This window comes from Hippopotamus amphibius, chromosome 11 (assembly GCF_030028045.1).
Source record: "Hippopotamus amphibius kiboko isolate mHipAmp2 chromosome 11, mHipAmp2.hap2, whole genome shotgun sequence".
Lineage (NCBI taxonomy): Eukaryota > Metazoa > Chordata > Mammalia > Artiodactyla > Hippopotamidae > Hippopotamus > Hippopotamus amphibius.
Window position 1 is genome coordinate 28,813,254 of NC_080196.1, and position 22,547 is coordinate 28,835,800.

Below are 22,547 nucleotides of genomic sequence, written 5' to 3' on the forward strand. Positions count from 1 at the left end.
AAATATTGAGTATTTTTGGAGTAAAACTAATATTCTCCAGGTTATATTCAGGTTTTGCTGCTTCTTGTTTTTATTTTTGGAACAACATAACCATAAAATAATTGAAGGGGAAAATCTTATTCTTATCAATTGGAGAGGACACTTATTCTGTCACCCTCCCTGTAGACAGGGCTATCTATAAATCATCCCAAATATTTGTTGTTTCTGAAACTCATTGGACTTGCTCTTTTCTCTAGGTAACCTAGAATCCAGCTTCTCTTACAGGTAGATCTCCAAAAATTTGTCCAATATTTTGTTTGGTAAAGAGTAGGAAAGAAAGATGTGTGTTCAAAATTGACTAAGATGAACTACATGAATGCTTTGGTTTGTCATAATGGGTTTCCTAATTGTACATAAAGATTTATTTCAATTGAATCATATACACACACTGCCCACTTGCAGACCCCATGCATTCAGAGCCTGATTAACCATGGTGTCCAATTCCACCCTCAAATGCATTTGCATTTTTACTTAATTTTATTCAGATATTGACAGATAATTTTAAAAGGCATACAAAGGAGTAAGTCTTTGTATAGTGTTGTCGAAATAGCAAATCAACAAAATACGAAATAGACAACAGAGACAGATTATTTCTAAACATGTTTTTAGTAGAATTAATATAAATTAGTACTAAAGAAATACTGTACCTGGCATGCTAGTTAAAAAAGATTTCAGAATTGGCATAGAAATCAATCTTTTTACTCTATTATTTCTTATTCTTATGGTCAAAAATTGCTGTAATCAGTTTGATTACTAATATTATGTACCAAATTTGGCTTATAATTGTTGGCTATTTTCAAAAAGGGAAAGCTGCCATCAAAAAATGAACATTTGCCATTATTAAACACATCTGCTAGAGCCACAACTCAAGAAAGATAAGCCAAAAATGTTCCTTTGTTCACTTGGTAATTTGACAGTTATTGACAGACCTACTGTATGCCAGGAACTGCATTATATATCATAGGTATCCATAAGAATAAAAAAAAATTCTTGAGTTCAGATTATTCACAAATATCAGAATAGTGAAACATTGCTAGGTTAAATGTAGAGGTTTCCAGCCTGACGAGTGTGAAGAGGTTAAAGTTCATTGGATTTATAAGTTCTTAGAAATAGTGTCATCACCATCTTCATTAGCTGACATCCTCTTCAAGTATATATATTTGAAAGTTAAATGTGTTTATTTGTTTAGGCACCATGATATGAGTAACATAGTTTCCACTTCAAGGCACTGATAATTCAGAAGAAGAACTGAAATGTGTACCAATGTCCTTATAATATATTATTTAACCACAGCATGCAGATGATACAAATAAGGGGGTTATGGGGATTCAGAGAGAGAACTCAGTTCCAGTTAAGAGAATGAGGAGCAGCTCTATCAATTTGAGAATGATCTTGAACAATGTAAATAGACATACAAATGGAACACATCATTTGATATATGATGGAGTGTTGATAGAGAAAAGGCTATTTTGGACCAAAAGATGAAAATAGCTTGAAGTCCAGAGTTTGTACATTATCCCTTCCTTTTTCCTTCCATATTCTCTCTCTCTCTCTTTTTCTCTCTTTCTTCCATAGGTTCTGGGGCAGAGGGTGCAGGGAGTGTCATAACACAACTGTCCTTTAGGAAGAGTACTCTGGCAATATTGTGGAGGATAGTGATGGAAAACAAAAGCAGGAGATAGTTCAGGACATTATTTGCAGGTTTACGAGAAGAAGATGAAGAATTGCATAGGACAGACATTGCAGTGGCAAATTCAAAGGGGCTTGTCAACTGATGGCACAGAGGCTTAACTGAGTCAAGGATAATTGATACTTCAATTATAGCTGTAGGAGTCAAGAACAGCTATAGAGCACATGTAGATGAAAGCCAAAGGGTCCAAGGAAAAATAAGGAAAAACATATAGGAAGGCTTTAATGAGATGGAAAGATACAAGGAACCATCAAAGAGGCAATCAAAGAGTGATCAGTGAGATGGAGAGAGAAGCAGGTTAATACAGGGACCTGGAACACAAGGGAGAGGATTGGGTTAAGGAGATTTTACATGCTCAGAAAAAAATTAAGGAGGATGATGAGAGTAACCCATCATATTCCATGATATTAAATTCTTAGTTGGCCTTCAAATAAATGGTATTAATAAAAAATCCAAATTACTATGGAAACTGTTTCCTTCAAGAAAAATGGTGAAGTCCCCATGCAAACAGTAAACAGTCAGTAAAAGTTAAATTAGTAACCTAGCTGAAGGTCTTTTCTTTAGATAGGATGAGTTATTAAGTTTTAAATATATTTCATGGAGAATGTAATATTTCCACAAACATTCAAGGTACATATTTATTGTGTAAGGCATTAGGGCTATTCAGGAATAAGAAGTGAAATGTAACCCCTACCTTTTAGGAATGTGTAGTCGAAAGGCAGAGTCTAATGTGTAGGCCTAGGTAAAGAATTACAGTATGATATAAAAAATTACAGTGTAATAAAATAATTTTAGAGCAAAAAGATGCGTAAATAATGCCAAGGTAAATAAGAGAAAGGGGCAATTACATCTATAGAAGGGGAGGTGGGCTCCATAAAGAGGGTAGCACTGTATCTGCTGTGAAGGATGTAAAACTGAAGGAGGAAAAGCCATATCAGATGAGGGATCAGTATGTGCACAATCACAAGGTTAGTGTCATTTAAAACATTCTGATAAGTGACATAAGATTGAATATTTGCTGTGCATAAATGGTTATCATGACTTCACTGTAGTATTGTTTTTACACTTGTTACTACTTCATGGAAATGTTCTTCAGTATTGAAATAATTGAGCTGAGTTCCAGTTAGTTATCTAATTGGATTATACACTATGACAATATTCTGTCAAATGACAAAACTAAAACAATTTAGTAATGTTTGATACCCTTTTTGTTCAAGGGAAAACAGTCCATGGATTAGGGGAGTAGTACAGTGCTTCACAAGCAGTGGAGCAGAGTTCCCAAGGGATGTGGGGCAAGAGTGAGATTTATAGAGTGTTAGCAATGAGCAAACAGGGCATGATTGGGAACCTCCTCCATCCTATCCAGGAGGTCCAGGCTAGTGGGTCCTTATAAGGCTAGTGGGTCCTATTTTCCAGTGTAAGGTAAGCTGACTAAAGCTGAGTTGAAGGACTGTGATTGGTGTATGTTAGGATTCCTTGACAGTGAGGTGCTTCCCCTAAGTGCAGGCTGACTTAGGGTTAGATTTATGATATGGGCTGGACCACTGGGGTGGCCTCCATTATGTGGGTCCCAATATATTAATTAACTTTATCATAACTAAGCCTGAATCATCTTCCAATTAAAATGAAATATTTTAAACTATTTATCATCTCTGCTCCCCCAAGTCCAAGTTTTAGATTCTTTATTCCAGACACATGCAGTTGAGGGGCTGTGCCTCCCTCCCCCAACATAGCTCCCACTTGTTCTACAGAAGCATAGGAGGTAAAGAATATTGGTTTCTGATTGCCCTTGGCCCAGATAGTTCATAGGGTGAAGGTTCCACACTAGTAAGGGTAAGCTGAGGAGGTCAGGATGTACCATTCCCACATGGCACCCCAGTAATTAAGCAGGAGTATCTTTCTGGGTAGAACGTGTTGCTCTCCCTTGTCCAAGCTCTGGTGCAGGGGTGCAGAGATTCTGCTTATGGAGAGAGGCAGTAAGAACAGAGAGATCTGTAGCTCTCCCAATGAGGAATGATTTTATTAAAACAGACCCTGGGGAAGATTATCATAAAGGAGGCTGGTGGGTCCATGACACTACTATAAACAAGCAAAACAGTAGGCTAGCTAGAAGTTTAACAGAGAAACCCAGAGAAAGAGAAAGCAAAAAAGAGCCTTTTCTGGATCAGAGCAAACCACAAGCCCCAGAAGGAGAGCAGGACCCAAAGTTGCTACAATGTACTATCTAAAATGTCCAGTTTTCAACAAGAACAACAACAACAAAAAGGATGAGATGTACAAAGAAACAGGTAAGTGTGAACCATTCAGAGAAAAAAAAAAACACAAAAAAACAGGCAATAGAAATTTAAAAAAGCCAAATGTTTGATTTACCAGACAGAGCCTTCAAAGCAGCTACTATAAATATGCTCAAAGAACTAAAGGAAACAATTTATGAAGAATTATAGGAATGTGTGATGACTGCATTATCAAGAAGAGAATATCAATGAGGAGATAGAAATTTTTAAAAAGTGCAAATTCTGGAGTTGAAACGTCCCATAAGTGAAATGAAATCTTCACCTCAGGGGTGCAAAAGTAAATCTGAGAATGCAGAAAAAAGAATCAGTGAATTTGAATATAGATCAATAGTAATCATACAAGGTGAAGAACACAGGGGGAAAAGAATTAAGAAAATGCACTGGACTTCTGAGAAATGTGATACACTGTAAATGTACAACATGTGTGTAATGAGAATACCAGAAGAAAGAGAAAGGAGCAGAAAAAAATTCAAAAAATTATAGCTGAAGATTTCCTACGTTTTATTAAAAAACAGTTTACATATCCAAAAATTCAGCCAACTGAACTCCAAATTGGATAAACACAGAGGTCCATACCCAGATCCAGCATACTCAAAGTGCTGTAAGACAAAGATTAAGAGAAAATCTTGAAAGCAGAAAGAGAAATGACTCATCACACCCACAGGGAATCCCAATAATAGAACAGCTGACTTTCCATTAGAAACAATGGTGTCCAGAAGGCAATGGTATGACATATATGAAATCCTTGGGGTGGATAGTTGGGAATCATTAACCATTTTCCAATAACTTTTCAAAAACAAAAGAGGCATTTTTTTGTAAAACAAATATATTCTCAGATTTGAAAAAGAACTTAGAGAATTTGTTTATAGCAGACCTATCTTATAGTAGGTACTAAAGTTCTTCAGGCTGAAAGCAAGTGACACAAGACAGCACTTTGAACCACATGAGAAAGTGAGGAGCACTGGAAAAATTATTATGTAGTAATTATAAAAGATATTAATTTGATTACTTTTCCTTTCTTCTTTACATTGTTTAAAAAACAATTCCTTAAAACAATATAATGAAATTGTGGGAGCTATAATATATAGAAAAATATTATATTTAAAAATAACACTATAAAGAAAGCAAGTGGCAACAAAGCTCTAAGGGTCTTTCATAAAGAAATGATATTAAGACGTATCCACAAGAAAAAAATGCAGAGAACTAAAAAGGGTAAATAAGGAAATTAGTGTAATAAAGTGTATTACTTCTCTGCTTGCTTCTTTCTGCTGTTTTAAAAGCTACACAGTTATATAAAGTAACAATAAAAGTTTATTTTTGAGTTCTAAACAGATATAAATGCAATGTGTATGTTAATAGCATTAAAAAGGGAAGAGAAGTTTTGCTATATAGGAGTAAAATTTCTAAATCTCTCTGGAATTAAATTAGTCTAAATATGAAGTAGTCTGATAAGTAGACGAACATTTTAAGCCCTACAGCAACCACTAAGGAAGTAACTCAAAAAATAAATATACTTAAAAATCATTTGAGTAAATATAATTTTACATTAGCAAATATTCAAATTGGGGAAAAGAAAGCCATAAAAGAGAAACAGAGAAACATTTTGATATCTTTTTATACATGTGATACCTAGGAATAAAAGCAAAATGGCAGTGCTAAATCCAACCATATAAATACTAACTGTAAGTGGATTAAACAATCTGATTAAAAGACATTGTAAGATTGATTATAAATCAGGATCCAACTATAATGCTGTCTATAAGAGACAAAATTTAGATTCAAATACACAAATAGGGTTAGAATAAAAGGATGGAAAAAAATACACCATGCAAGCAGCCATAAAAGAGTTAGTGTGCTTATATTATCATCAGACAAAATTAATTATAAAATAAAAAATGTTACTAGAGATAAAGAGGGATATTTTACAAGAATAAAAGGAAGGATTCATCTGGAAAACATTATAATTATAAACATAGATGGATTTATAAACAGAACTGCCAAATAGTCTGTTTTTGGCTGCTATATCAAAATACCATAGGCTAAGTGGCTTATAAATAACAGAAATTTATTTCTCGCAGTTCTGGAGATTTGGAAGTCAAAGATAAAGTTGCTGGCAGATTCAGTGTCTGATGAGAGCCCACTTTCTGGCTTATAGGTGACTGTCTTCTCTCTGTGTCTTCACATGTTGGAAGGAAATAAGGGAGTTTTCCTTAGTCTCTTTTATAAGGGCATTAATCACATTCATCAGGGATCCTCCCTCATGACCTAATCACCTCCCAAAGCTCCCTCCTCCAAATACCATCACATTGGGGAATATGTTTCAATTTATAAGATTTTGGGGGAACACAAACATTCCATCTGTAATGAATAGCATCAAATAAAATTGATTTTAAGACCAAAAATGTTATTTGAGATAAAGAGGGATTAGGATAAAAGGGTTGATATATCTGGAAAACACAATTATAAACATATATGCACTTATCATGGCAGAATTATTCATAATATTTAAAAATTGGAAAGCACTTAAAATATCATCAACTAATGAATGTATAAAGGAAATTTGGATTTTTTGGACAATAAAAAGAAATGCTGACACGGATGAACCTTGAAATCATTATGTTAAGTGAAAGAAGCCAGACATGAAATAATGCTTACTGTATGTGGATGGATTTATATATTATACATTTATATAATAAGCAGTTATTTAGAGGGAAAAAGTAGATTGGTGGTTACCTAGAACTTGGAAAGTAGGCAGTGGGGAGGAGAAGGGTGAAATGCTAATCAGTACAAAGTTTTCTTTAGGGGCGATGAAAATATTCTAAATTTAGGTTGTGCTGATGGTTTCACAGCTCTGTGAGTAAATAAAAATCATTGAATTGGACACTTAAATGGATGAATTGCATGGTATCTGAATTACAATTCAATAAACTACTTTTTAAAAAGGTAGCAAGGCGATGGCCATGAACTTGCTGTGAACCAATGCCTTTAGTAAGACAATTTCAGAAAAATTGTGAAGAAGGCAGCTAGTCTTCTCCTCTCTTGTACATATCCTTAAGACCTTTCCAGGGACAGCTGCTTCTCTGGTTTCTGGTTCACTCAAGACCCCCGTCAGAGTGTCTTTCCCTGTAACTCACAAGAACAAGGAAAGCAATATATTTAATAAGTAAATACTATACAGCACGCATGGTGTAATTGCTTTACATGTATTATCTCTAACTCAACGTTTAGTCTCATGTAAACCATAGGAAATAGTTACTGTCATTTCACAGATGAGGAAACTGAATACACATGTGTTAAGTAATTTGTCCAAGTTATAGGATAATAGGGTCAAGTTTGGGAATCAAATGCAACACAAATATGAACTCACCATGTTATAGAGCTTTTTGAAGCATAGTAGAATTTAACACTTCTTCCCTATCAAATCAGCCTCTTATTGTTTGTGATAATTGCTTCAATTTACTGAGCATTTACGATGTGTTGGGCACTATTTTAAGTCATTTTCCTGAAAACCTTATGAGATGGGCATTATTATACTATATTTTAGTAACAAGCACACTAATTTTAAGAGAGTTTAAGGAACTCACCCAATCAGTAAGTGATGTAATACATTTGAAATATTAGCACTATTTTCCCTTTGACTTGACATTGGAATATGTATGTGTATATATATATATATATATATATATATATATATATATATATATGTATCTCAATATACTGTGTTCTTGGAATAAACTAGAGGCAGCAATGGTGAGGTGGCAAGAGTGAATCATGAACTTGGACCCTTGTCTTATCTCTTCAGCTGGTTATCTTGGGTAGAGCTTCTCATCAGGGAATCTGATCCCTCTCTTGTGTGGGTGTCAAGCTCAAATGAGCAAATTATATAAAATGGCTTTGAACCTGATAAAGTGCTATAAAAATGTAAGGCATTATTAATATAAACTAGGTCAGAATCAGTAAATCCATAAAGTTTTACAACACTCTGCTTGCTCATTAAGGTAGCAGTGTGGTTTCAAATCAATAATTTATAGCAGAGCGAGGCGGTGTGGGCTTATGTGGGAGACTAGAATGTCAGGGTCTGAAAACTCAGATCTACCAGAGTTCAGTCTGACCTCAGGCAGGTCCCTTGTCATCTGCATTTGCAAAATTATGAACGTATTACTGACCTATTTTATAGAACTTTTATTAAGAGGCACTGATAAAAAGTGATTATAAAGCACCTTGCAAGCGGTATTGGATGTAAAACTGTTCTAGCATAGGTCATGAATTTTACTTGAACATTTATTTCAGTAGGTAGAGCTCTTTAAATTCTACAGTTTAAACTTATTTGAAAATTGATTATTGAAACTAAGACTGTGGTCTGACTTTTAGACCTATATTTTTACCTTTCCAATTGTCTGTGTTGGTGGCTATAAAGGTAATTCAGTAATAAAGATCTTACAACTCTATATCCTGTAGCTGAAATGATCAGATATTTTACAGCATTTAAAAGAAAATAATGGAGCCGTGCTACCTAGTGACTCATATCTATACAGCAGGGTAAAATAAATTATTATTGCTTGTAGAACATGATTCTGGAAGAAAATGTATTTGCTTATGAAATTTTTAGTGAGAGTGGGTAGTAAGTAAATTACACCTTAAAATAAGGTCTTCTGCTGACTCTCTACACTACTGAATTCAAATGATCTACACCACTGATAATTGTTTTATGTAAACAGTTATGATAATAATGAAAGCTATAATTTAGTGAGAAGTCTATATAACCTGTGTGCCAGGAACATTACTTATATTTGATCATCAGAGGAAGCTTAAGAGGAAGATATTATTTTCCCCATTTTAATGATGAGATATCCGAGGCATATGGCAAAATACTCAGGTTATATAAGAATACGGATCTCCTATGTAAGAGTGTAGACTTTGATTTCTAAGATCAGGCAACATTTCTATCCTTTGTTAACCTCTGTGTTTCATCTATCAACAGACTCTTCTGATGATAAGATAGATTCTATTTAATCCTGCAGTAATGGTTCTCAAATCATGGTCCTGGGACCAGCAGCATCAATTGGAAACCTGTTAAATAGGCAGAATTTCAGGCCCCACACTGGACCTACTGAATCTGAAACTGTCTTTAATTTATTTTGCAAGTGTTTCTGATATAAGATAATGACTGAGAACCACTATTATAGAAATACTGTAGTTCCAGGTTTTCATTCATTCAGCAAGTATTTCAATACTAGATACCAAGTGCATGATAGTTTGGGGAGAGTGATCATGATGGATTTAAACTGAATGCTTTAAGAGCCAATGGCTCATGAGGTGACATCAAGAAATAGTCCTTGAGAAACACAAAGGGCAAAGTTCTCATCGGCAATTGTATAGCTTTCTGGCAATCGTATAGCTTCCTGGCAATCGTGGTGGCTACTGGAATCAGAGGGGATGAAATCACAGGGAATGCAAATGTTCTCATATATATGTCATATTTATAAAAATACACTTTTTAAGCTAAGAGGGAGATAATCTCATTCTAGAACTCAGAGATAAGATGTTTCATAATATCAGTAAAATCTCTTCAGATGTATAAACCAGACTAGCCTTTGTTTCCTCTTACCTCACCCCAGGGCCATACAAAGCCAGAACTATTGAAAGTTTTGTCCTGGTTCTGGGAGCACTTAGTATATGTGAAAAGTGAGATTAATATCATGTTCTTCATTGGGTTGCCAAGGTGATCTAGCAACGGGCCTGGCTTATACACTTGTGGCAGACACTGCTGGCTACCTGCTGATATTGATTTTCCCTACATTTTTTTTTTTAACAGTGGGATTCCTGAGGTTAGAGGGGCACAGGGTCACCTGGTCTAAGACTACCTTATGTGGCTTCTCTTGTGGTAGATGTAACCATGTTGATGAGTTCTGGACATAAATTGTACCCCGCTTCTGGCCATAACACTAAAAGAAAGGAATGAACCTACATTTCTCTTGTCCTTTCTCCTCCCCCAGCTAGAAGATGACAAAAACAGCTGCAGATACTTTAGCCTTAGAGATGGAAGCTGAGATGACTGCTCCTTCATTGGACTGTTCAGTGAGAGAAGCATGAATTCCTACGTTGTTTAAGCCACTGTATTTTTAGATCTTGTTGCACCAATTTAGGCTGTACCATAATCATCTGGGGGTCATTTATGTTAATATGTAGGTTGCAGTTCAGTATGTCTGGGGTGGGGCCCAAGATTATGCATTTCTAACAAGTTGCTAGGTGATACTGATGCTACTGGTCCATGGACTGCACTTTGAGCAGCAGGACCCTGTATAATGCAGTTGGCATTTAATAAAGATCATTCAATTATTCTTGTCTTTCTGTCTTAGTTCAGGCTGCCATAATAAAGTAGTATAGACAGGGTGGCCTGTAAACAACAGAAATGTAGTTCCCACAGTTGTGGAGGCTGGAAGTCCCAGATAAGGGTTTAAGCAAGGTCAGATTCTGGTGAAGGTGCTTTTCTAGATTACAGATTGCCAACTTCTGAGTGTATTCTCACATGATGGGAGAAAATGAGAGCTAGCTCTCTGGCCGCTTCTCATAAAAGCACTAATCTCATTCACGAAGGCTCCACCCTCACGACCTAATTACCCCCTAATGTCCCCACCGCCATCATATGGGATTAGATTTCAACATATGAATTTTGGGAGGAACAAACATTTCACCTATAACCACTCTTCTTTCTGAGCCCTTATCAAGTAAGTGGCTCTTTTACCTTTCAATTAAATGTCACCAAGTAGTCCTCATAATGTAAAAGAGTGGACCAAGAAAAGTGTGTGTTGCTGGGTCCTGAATGTCTGTAACTAGTTAGTGTTCTGTCCTAGTAAACACAAATTGGCCTATGGAGTCATATATATTACATATCAATAACATATTTATTATGTAACAACTTTTTATTATATTATATTATAGTTTATAACAATCCCTCTGCTTCCTGAAAACATGAGCTAATAAAACTTTGGTCAATCAGAGCTCAAATGTGCACTTGAGGTCAAAAGAGGTACTGGGATCATCCCTTGCTGCCCTGACCCCTGAGAACAGCTCACAGTGTGTTTTGCTGGTGCTTAGTGCTGGGTCCCTGGCATTGTGATCATACGTGGGAAGGCACAACAGGTGGTCTTATTGGGCCCCCTCCCAAAGAAGAAGCATTTCCCTGCTTTTCCTCATGCCTCCCTCCTACCCTGCCATGTGGCTTGGCTGGAATTAATTCTTGAGTTGGGATGGAGAGTAAATTTATCTTCAATTCAATTCCTACGTGTACATTCTTTTTTATGGTAGCAGCAACAGACTTCTTAAAAAATCTCTAGTTTTCAGTCTGCAGACAAAGAAGGGAGGAAGCAAGAAGCTCTTATTTTCATCATGACTGGTTACATCTGCATTCTGTGGAATTTATCATAGGCAAAATGGATATTGGTGTTTAAGTCGTTGTAATTCCAGGGGCACTTGAAATCTCTTCTCTCAAAAAATGTCCCCATTTGCACAAAGATGCTTAAATGCCAAAGAATGGCTTTCTTTTTTTTGGATAAGTGTCCTTGACCTCAAGATCATGGTATTTAAAGATTCATGTATAAGATGCAGTATAGCGTGAATTCATTAAAATTGTTTGCAATACTTTATATTTCAGTATAAGCAGGCGTTCCCCTAAAGACAAAAACTTTAGCTTTCATTAAGTTCCCAAAGGTTCAAGAAACTTTTAAGAAGCAGAAGCAATGCTTCTGCCTAAGTTGTTAGAATGTTATCCATCTATATATTAGTAAGAATTAATTTAAGGTAATTTCTGGACAATAACTTTAATGAGAAGAGAGCATTAGAATTCTACTTCATTTGGAAAATGACAGGGAAGAAAGGAAGAAAAAGATTCAAGTTTCAGTTTTACAACTTTGCCCATGAAGGGAGGAGGAAAAAATAGGCTACCCCCTATTTCAGAAACTTAATCTTTTAACCTAAACAATTGCAGTAATTTTCCTAGTACATCTCCCCCTAAAGACTTGATTTTCTTCGGTTCATGCGGTACACCCAAAAATACCACATTGGAATTCTTTTTTATCATTATTATAAATTTGTTTATTTATTTACTGGCTACATTGGGTCTTCGTTGCTGCACACTGGCTTTCTCTAGTTGCAGTGAGTGGGGGCTGCTCTTCATTGTGGTGCACAGGCTCCTCATTGCTGTGACTTCTGTTGTTGTGGAGCACGGACTCTAAGCATGTGAGCTTCAGCACTTCTGGCATTAGGGCTCAGTAGTTGTGGCTCACGGGCTGTAGACTGCAGGCTCAATGGTTGTGGTGCACAGGCTTTGTTGCTCTATGGCATGTGGGATCTTCCTGGAACAGAGATTGAACCTGTGTCCCCTGCATTGGCGGGCAGATTCTTAACCACTGCACTACCTAGGAAGCCCCTGGAATTCTTCTTAAAACACTACTTTTGTTATTTTATCACCCTGCTCAAAAATCTTTCTGCCACCCTTTTAGCTGCTCAGTAAAATCCAGTCACCTTAGCCTAAAATTCAGGATTCTCTATGATTGTGACCAAGCAACAATCACTGTTTTAGCTATTGCTCCTACTACCAACAAACATTGTAAGTTTTAACTAAACTGGAACACTTGCCATTTCCCACACTACCTACATTTTGCAGTTTCTGTATCTTTGCCCATATGAGGATTGCTTCATGAAATGATCTTTTCATCCTCACTTTGTAAATCCTGACTGTTCCTCTAAATTAAGGTTGTCCAAAGAACCTCCTCTGACGTGCTATCTTGTTCTCTTGTTGAGTTGGTCAAGCTGGGTCTGTGTTTTCCAGGGTCCCCTTCCCTTTGGAGCTCCAGGTTACACTTGGCCAAAGGAATTAGTAAGTTTTGAGAGTTGGGAGTGAAGCAATAGCCATCACCCTTTGCCAGCCACCTGATGGCAAGTTAATTACTTCGAACTACTTCCATGAGGAAGGGTCAGTGCTTTGATCTTACTGGAACAGATCTTACTCTGGATTTGGATTTGTTATTCCTGACCACAAGGCTTCTGCCAAAAGCACTATCCATGCAGAGACAGAATATACTTATTGACTATCATAGAATTCCACAAAACATTGCTTCTGACCAAGAACTGATTTTATGGTCAATGAAGTACAGCAGTGGGCTTATGCTGATGGAATTCACTGGCCATGGTAACATGTTCCCCAACACCTTGAAGGAGCTGGCTTTATAAAACAATGGAATAGCTCTTATTAAGGCTCAGTTACAGCACCAACTGGATGGCAACATCTTGTACAAGAAGGGAAATGTCTTTCAGGTTGTAGCATAGACTCTGAATCAGTCACTGATGTGTGATACTGTTTTTCCCATAGGTAGGAATCATGGCTCCAAGACATGAGTAGAAATGGGAATGACTCCTTCGTGGTTATGCCTAATTACTCACTAGTAAAATTTTTACTTCCTGTCCCTGTAACCTTGGGCTCTCATTATTTTATGGTCTTAAATTCTAAGAACTGACATAGCTATGGCTTTATTAAATTAGAAGCTAAGACTGCTACCTGACCTCATAGTAGTGGCTCAGTATTCAAAGAAAGGTGGTACTTTACTGAATGGGGTAATTTGTTGACCTATCAAGGGGCAATCAAGTTACTAGTGCACAACAGGGCAGATAGGAGTGTGTATAGATTGCAGATGTTTCCCTAGGATACTGCTTAATACTTCCATCTTGTGTGACAAAAAGTAATGTATAAATATAATATCACAATACAGGCTGGAGTGCTAATGGCACAGGAATGAAGGCTGGTATCATCCCACCTGTCAAGGAACTATGACCTGCTGGCATGTCAGAACCAGGGTGATATAAGTGAGGCACCCATCTGAGGCATGAAATTTAAGGGAGCAATAAAAAATTCAGGAATCCAGGTAAACCATATTTTAATCCAATGTTTTAAAAAATCAGAATTAGTGCAAAAAGTCCATGATGATAAAATTAAAAAATTTAAATAAAGACAGGCTCTGAACCTGCAACTGTATAACTTACCTCACTTGTATTGCCCTAGTCTCAATCCTGCTATTTCCTGTCTCAGGCCAAGTTGTGTTGGGTTGTTCCATTGCCAACTTGGCTCAGCTGGGAATTATGTTTCCTAGATCCCCTTCCTTGTAGGATTTCAGGTTAGAGTTGACCAAAGGAGGGACTTGCTCAAGATGTGGGAGACAGAAGTGTTGATAAAACATAGGTCATTATTCCCAGAAGGTCTTTGCTCCCCGTCAGACAGATGAAGAGGTACCCGGTGGCTTGCAGCTTGTCTCTCCTCATTCTGTAAGCAGGTCTTCTTCCCATTGGCAGCCCAGGTCCCACACCAGACACTCAGCTTCAGACCCACAGGGAGGAGCAACCCAGAGGCAACCACTCCCCATAGACCAACCACTCAGTGACCCCTTTCTCAAAAGCGGCACAGAGTTTTAGAAGGGCAGGCTAGTGCCTCTTTTTCTGAAACTCTAACTCCGTGTTTTTTTCCCGGCAACACCCGCAAAGACATAAGGTCTAATTGTATTAATAATTCCCTTATTCCTTTGCACTGATAGTGACTCTGCTTCCCTATCTGAAAGCTAACGGATCCAAGTGCTTTTCTCCATCAAAAATGCTGGAGGCCCAAAGTTTGTCATCTGAAAAACTTGGAGCCAGAAGTGTTTTGGAATTTAGATTAGTTTTCCTTTTAGAGAGATAGTATGTGCATACACTGTGTAATATTTAACAGCTCTATAATGGGATCCAGGATGACATCTCCAGTTCAGACCCAGTCATATTTCTTCAGTGGAATGTAAGTGGGAGAAATAAAGACTATAAATAGCCTCATATCATTTCAGGTCCGTTTTGTTGCTAAATTAATTATGCAAAAGGTATGACTTAGAGCTTTTTGGATTTCCAAATTTCAGGAAAGGTGTTACGCACATGTATCTGGCACATAATAAACCCAATAGAAACGCAGTAAATTGTATCTTTAAAGTTCATCCTCTCATTTCTCATTATATTTTGCAGTACTCATAATCTTTTTATATAGTGGTATATTATTATGACTTGTTCATATTTTAGCTCTCCTGCTGAACATCAAGCCTCTTGAATAATGGTGATGAATCCTGTAATTTAGAAGAATCATCTGTAATAGTTGCTTTACAGAGCTCATGTCTTAGGCAAAGCAGCAAAACGTAGCCCTATAGTGTGTGAACATGAAAACAGCCAGCGATTAAATAGAGGACCTGTGATTTAGTAGTTGTGCAACAACATGCAAATTAATTCACTTCTCCATGTCTCCATTTCCTTATCTGTAAAATTGGAATGCTAGTAGCTTCCTCTAAAGCATTATTACAAATCATCTTGCCTATATAATGCTTATAAAGCATTTAGCGTCTGCCTATAGTATCAATACTTAGTAAGTCAAAGTTAGGATTATTATTTCACTGCATCATGGCAATGACTATGAACTACCCCACCCCCTACCCTCATCTAATGGAGTGCCTACTTTATGGAGCATACTGAAGACATTCATGTTGCAAGAATGAATAGTTAAATGAATGGAGATATTATCAGGAAGATACCCATTTATGTAATGATATTTGAAGAAGAATTCTGATTTCCGGTGTGAACTAAGGTAGGGAAACTCATAAATATTACATACAATACTCCCTGTTCTGTTCCTCCTCTAGATGGGTCCCAGTTGCTTGGGCATTCCTAAGGGTTTAGAAAACAGTCCAAGAGAAAGAATTCCCAGATTGCACCAATCGAAACAAACTCAAATAGACAACCAGGAAAGTGAGACTCTGCCTACCCAGGCCACTGTGTCCTCAGGGAGCAATGTTAACTCATTAGAAGGGAGAATCCCTGAGCTAAGTAGATCTGGTTGCACAGAAATTCCTAGACAAATGTGCTTGGGTCTAGTTAAACAAAACTTGAATGTCCTCTTTTTTTGTTTCCTCCCCCCTTGAGTAGTCTACAGCAGAGATTATTTGATGTCAAAATTCAGCTATTATGTCTCTCACCTTTTGCTGCCATGATCAAAGTAATATAGGGAATGTTTTGGTGTCTTTGACTATCTTGTTTAATAGCTAATAATACTTTCTTGGTCATAACACTAATGCTAGTTTTTCTTTTCACAGGGTGTGCAAACTATATTAGCTTCTGAGATCACAATTATTATAAAAATCTGATGTTGTTACTTTTCCTTATATCTTATAGACACCAGTGGGATTTCAACTGGTCTGTTTTTCACTATATTTTTGCTTTTGTTTTTGGTGCAAATTATTATGTCTGTGATTTTTAGGTCTATTTATTTATGAAATATAATTTGCTCTATTGTGTTTTACTGTCAGTTTTACTTGTAACCAATCATTTTCCCCGCAACATATCTACTGGACTTCACATCTCTCAAAGGAAAGATCAACCTTTGGGATTGAGACATGTGATGGTAAATTATGCATCAGTTACCACTTGGCTAGTATTTCCTGATCTAACCATATTGAAAGAAAAAAAATCAGTATTTCTTAGAAATCATTTATCAAGTTACTATGTAAGAACTCCTGCATAATAGTTTTTCCTGTACAGATTTTAACATTTTTGCTGGAAATTTGATTATTCCTTAGAATTTCTTCTCTCTTCTAGGGTCAGAGGAATAAATTCATGTCTGTGTCCTTTCAACAAAAGTTCTAGCCCATGAGTAAAAGTAATTGGCTTCTGGCAAAGGGGAGACATATATCCCTTTGGGAGTAAACATAGACCCTTCAGGAACTTGTGAGAAGTGGCATTGAGTGTGACCAATGCTATTGCAGTCAGCCACTCTGAAATGTCCTAGCAGAGTTGCAGTGTCCTTGCATTGTCACTTATGTATCTAGACTTCCCATTCATGGAGCACTGGCTTAATACATATTGAGAGCTGAATTGGACAGGAAGTTCAGCCAGTCATTTTTTTCTTTTTCTTTTTTTTTCAATGTCCCCTAGGCTCTATTCAGTGGAAATTGTTTAAAAGTGGGCCAACTTTAACTGATTCTTTCATTCATGCTAGCAATTTCTGTGAAATAATATTTGGCTAGATATCTCAGGTAGGCCATATGTTAGATGCCCAGAACTTACTAACAGATTGTTTGGTCATGGATATTGGAAAGTTCAAAAGCTTTAATCACTAAGTAATATATATGTGTATTCCATTAAATCATATTAATGATGTATGATGTAGAAAATAAAAATACAGATAATAGTCAGTTTTCAGATAATTGAGTTTCACTAATAAATGAAGTAGATATCTTCTTATTTAATTTAATGAAATTTACACTTACATTTACTTTGAGATAAGGGGTGTCCTAGAAAGAACTCTTTTCAATGGAGTAGAGGGCTGAATTCCTAAATTACCTCTAACTGGTTGGGAATATTATTTAACATATGAAGGTTAGTTTCTTGAATTGTAATGTATATGCATCTGTACCTCTCTATCTATCTATCTAACTAGATTAGGCAAAATGATTCTTTAGATCTGTTGTATCTTGTTTGTTCAACAAATATTACTGAGCACCTTCAATAAGACGAGTGTGGAGGTCCATGATGAGTCAGGGGGTCCACAGTGAATTTACAATGCTAAGTGAATTTATGGTCTAATACTGGCATAAATATGTTGCATCCAGTGCAAGTTTCTACTCCAAATGCTGTATTAAGAAGGCTTCTAAAACAGAGTCCAGAGGCAGGGAAAAAAAATTCTGTGATAAACTAGCCATACCAGCCAAAAATGAACATAGAAATGGGAGTGGCATGACTTACACTTGCTGTTCTCCCTCTGATCTCTAAGGTTATATGCCCTCATTACACATTTCTAAAGATTGGCCAACCAATTCTCTAATAATACTGGATTGAGAGAAATAGAACAAACATGCTGGAAAAGCAAGACTTTTCTTATGATAATAGCCAAGTATATCAGCTATTGATAAACATATGTTAGCATTTACCTATTCATTCTGTTGGAGAAAACGAGATAACCCTTAAGTGTTTTGCCCTCCAGGCTTACATTAAAAGTTAATTATCACCACGTGGGACAGGCCTCCTGAGGCCATCACAGCCTTGAACTAGTATCAGCAAAATGTGCATCTTACATTCGCCCCTGAGTTGCTAACCTCTCACAATAGAATGCGTTCTCCTTGAGTGAATGCTTACAGGTTAAAAACCACATCACTTTCTGTCTGAGTATTAAGTTGAAGAAGGACAACTTTTACCCAAAGAAGAATGAAATCAAAGGACAAGGGCACCACACGAGAGATCTGGCATCAGATATAAATGTAGGGCTGTCATTAGCTACACCCAATTACCCAGAATTTTTTCTGCGTGAGTGTGTGTGTCTGTGTGTCTGCCTGTCTGTTGGTCTGTCTGTCTCTCTCTCTCTCATGTAAATATGTTTTTTTTCATCTTGGCTTTTTGTGGAAATTGCCATGGACATTTGGGAGTAATATGGTCTGATAGTAGCCAGCAGGAACAAAGATAGTTTAAAGGGGAGATGCAGTAAAATATGTCTTAATCAGCCCTGGGTCACTCTTGCTCTTAAATCCTTCTTTGACTGGTTTGCAAAAGAGCCTTAATTTTTTCCCATCAAATATTAATTTCTCAATCCATTAAATAGAAGCAGGCTGTGCATGGACCAATAGTGAATGTATTACAAGACCAATCCTAGTCTGTGCATCTGAGGTCAAAAATTAAATTTAAAACAGGAAAGACTAAAGTTTGGATTTCTTTGGAGAGCCCCAAAACCACAACCTTTCATGCACTATTATTGTACTTATAGGTTGGTCTCATTGATTTACCATTTATTTAGGTTTCAGGTTATTTTTTCGCTTCTTTAGGGTTTTTTTTTTTCCCCAGTTTGACTATAAATTCTTTGAGGGCAGGAACTTTTTCTTTACAGTTCTATAGTAGTGTCCAGTGCAGTGCTTTAGATTTGGAATATTGCAGAGAATGTGAGTGTCTGGTAGTCCTTGAAAATTCATCCATTAATCTAGAACTTTATGGACTCTGCAATTGCTCTTATCAGAGTCTATGTTTTCCTACACTGCCTACTGACCGATATGTTTTGTGATATCAGTGTCTTCTTTGTATCTATAGGCCAGTGGTTATAATCACTATAAAAAAAACAACTACTGAAATGCATTTATAAAAAGGTTATCTTTGTTTTGGAACTAAAAGTATGTCTACCTGGTTTGAAACTATTAGTAATAGTCTTCAGCTAGTGAAGAAAGTCTTTAGACTGGACTTTAATACTAAGCAGCCTGAATTATATGCTCATGTACCAATGAAGCAGAATAATACAGCATATCCTGATAATTAAGGAGAATAGGATCTAATTACCATCACTTCCACCCTATAAAAATATGTAATTTCCATATCCTTATTTTTAGCTTTTTTGAATTTCCTTAAGTTTTATTAGCATATCACATTTAATGAATGCATTTGTTCAATGACAATTGTTAAGGTTATACAAACATTGTAAGAATGGTTCAGTATCTTTTGCCTTAAATTTTATGTGAGATGGGATCAGGGACCATACCTGTTTAACCACCAAGTTCATTATCAAGTACATGGAGAGCATTGATACATGCTTTGGATGAAAAAGAAGATGCTGTATCACCCAAAATGAGGGAAGGGGACTATTAGGGCATTTTAAAGGGAGACATGAAATAATTATGGTGGAGAAAAGTGGCAGTGATGCTCTATATACAGGGGGAAAATGAGATATGAGGAGACAAAGAGGATAGGAAAATAACTCACACAAGGAATTGAATTGGACCAATGAAACATCTGAAAATCTATTCCTTGCATCGATGTCAAAAAATACGAAGTGAACAGGTGATCTGAGCATGCTGCTGACAGCCATCCTCACACCCTCTTGGTCTATAAAATACTTCTTTAGCTTCCTTAAACAAAGACACCACAGTGGGCTACACAAGGTGTAGCAAAGGGAAGGAAAGCTGTTCCGTCTCCTCTGCATGCATTAGTCATTTTTCTTCCTCTGAGTCTGTGTCTTAATTGCCTTGCCTGTCTTATTAGATTGAAAACCCACTGGGTTGGGACCATCACTACTAAGGTGTGCAGCACTGAGCTTGGCAGGTGATCAGCACTCAATAAATGTCTATTGCTACCCTAAACCAATGTATAAGTTTCAGAAATAGGCATAATAATGGACCTGACAGATTAATGCCCAGGGCTATTTTTGTACAGCAGCATGGGCTAGCCAAATCAAAATTAGACATCTCAGATTCAATTCTTCTCAGTTTTGCTTGTAATTCTCAGTCTTTCACATTTTTGTCCTGTGACAGACAGGAAGAAATGAGTCAACTTTTCAACATAATTGAATTAAAAAGCATCTTTTTTTTGTCTGTTTCTCAGATGTTATTGACCCATTATGTAGATGGCATTGCTTTTTTTTTTTTTTTTTATTATTGGTGGGGTGGTTTCAAATGCTGCAGCAGATGGGATATATAGTATTTATACTCAACACTTCAAGTCCTTTTCTTTGTGGGAGATTTTCTCTAGGAGCAAGAAACTATTTAAAGAAACCATCTACTTCATACTTTACTGTTTCCTCTGAGGTAACTAAGGAAGGGCTTTATCAGTTTTTCTCTTTGGGTAACAAAATTAACATGTGGAAAAATTGAGTGACTTAAGCAAGATCCCCCAGAGAAGCAGTAGTGAAGCCCTAAGTAGAATTCCCCTGAAATAAGAGCTCTTCACAGAGACAGGATTATTTCTAGGGGTCATTGAAGATTTTTGCAATCATAATATACAATAAGCTTCACATTCCATTTTCTTTCTTACATGATATGTCAGCTTTGTCTACCTGTAAGAGAAGATTTTTTTCCCCATCTTTACAAAGCTCCTGTAGCTACAATCTGCTATTAGTTTCCTTTTTTTAGTTAGACATTTTTATGTTTCTTTTCTTGGTTTGGTGCATAAAAAGTCACCCAAATTAGATCACCCAAGTATATAACATGATCATGAAATTACTTGAAAATTGCAATAAATTCTTTAATAACTCTAATTTTTCCTATGACAGGAGGATTATAAATTTAAAAAAATCAATTAAATAATCTGTTTTCACATCCGGTCTTTTTGAATATGAGTCCAAGGACAAAGACAGAGCTGGCCCTATGACCAATCAGGGTTAATGAGAGGGAAGTGGATATTGAGAGTATGAAATGAATGCAAAATTTGATCCTGTGTCTACAGAAAAGGAAGAATCTAAGGACTCAAGTTTACACTACAAAAATCAATTGTTTATATAATTCAAGGACAAAATGCCTTTGTATCTGTCATTACGATATTTCAGGTGTTTCCAGATATTGCCAGCAAATATATGCATTGATACAGAACTATCCACCAGGCATGAAACCATTGGGTGGAAGGCAAAGGCAAAGGAAGTATTTTCATGTAAATATTACTCTCCTAAATATATTTCCATGAAAGTAAGTAAAATAAATAAAATTTTGATTAATCAATTAATTTTTTCAAAAATATTTTGAGTGCTTATAGTATATCAGGCTGTTAAGTAGGCATTAGATATTTTTTTCTTATTCCTTCTAGCCTCCCTTCCCTCAAAATAGATTTATGGTTGCTCCATGTCTTTTGTTTGAAATGGAGATGGATCATAAACAAAGCCTATAAAGGAAGTGTGACAGCTACACAGAGGAAAAAAAAAAGTGCCCCCAAAGATTCTGAAGTTTATGAGCTTGGGTGACTGTGAGAATGGTGGTACCACTTACAGAAGTAACCAGGTCCCAAGTTAGGAGAATAAACAATTTGTGAAGTGGTAGCTAATGACTTTAGTTTTGACTATGATGTGAACATGAAACCGTCATAGAACATTCAGACAGAGGTTACCTACCGTGTATTGTATAGAATAGAATCAGAATTTGAAGCAATTTGAACTAATTAGTCCTGAATGCCCCAAATCTGTCATTATCTGCCAAAATACGTTAATTCAGTTTGTCTATTTGGTTTTGTCTATATAACCATAGTAGGTAAAAAATAGAAGTCAAAGTGCGCAATACATCTGGAAGAAAGAAAGAGGAATTGTTCCTTTTAGAGAAAAAACTGAAAGTGCTTCTCTATGTGTATCCTTTTTTTTTTTTTTAATTTTTTTTTTAAATTTTTTGGCCACACCGTGTGGCATGTGAGATCTTAGTTCCCGGACCGGGGATAAAATCCACGCCCCCTGCATTGGAAGTGCAGAGTCTTAACCACCGGACCGCCAGGGAAGTCCTCTATGTGTATTTGATTAGCTGACATTCTGCTCTCAGCTCTGGAGTATTTTTTCCCCAAGATAGGTTAAGCCAGAGAAATATTAAAAGAAAATTAGACAAATATCTGTTTTTGAAATTGTATTTATTTATAATGTTTCTGAAGTTGGTAAAATCCATGCAAGGACTTATTTGAAGGTTTAGAAGCCCTGTGTTCATAAAAGAGTGATTAAATCTTTGTCATTTGACTTGCTAAAAGAGGTA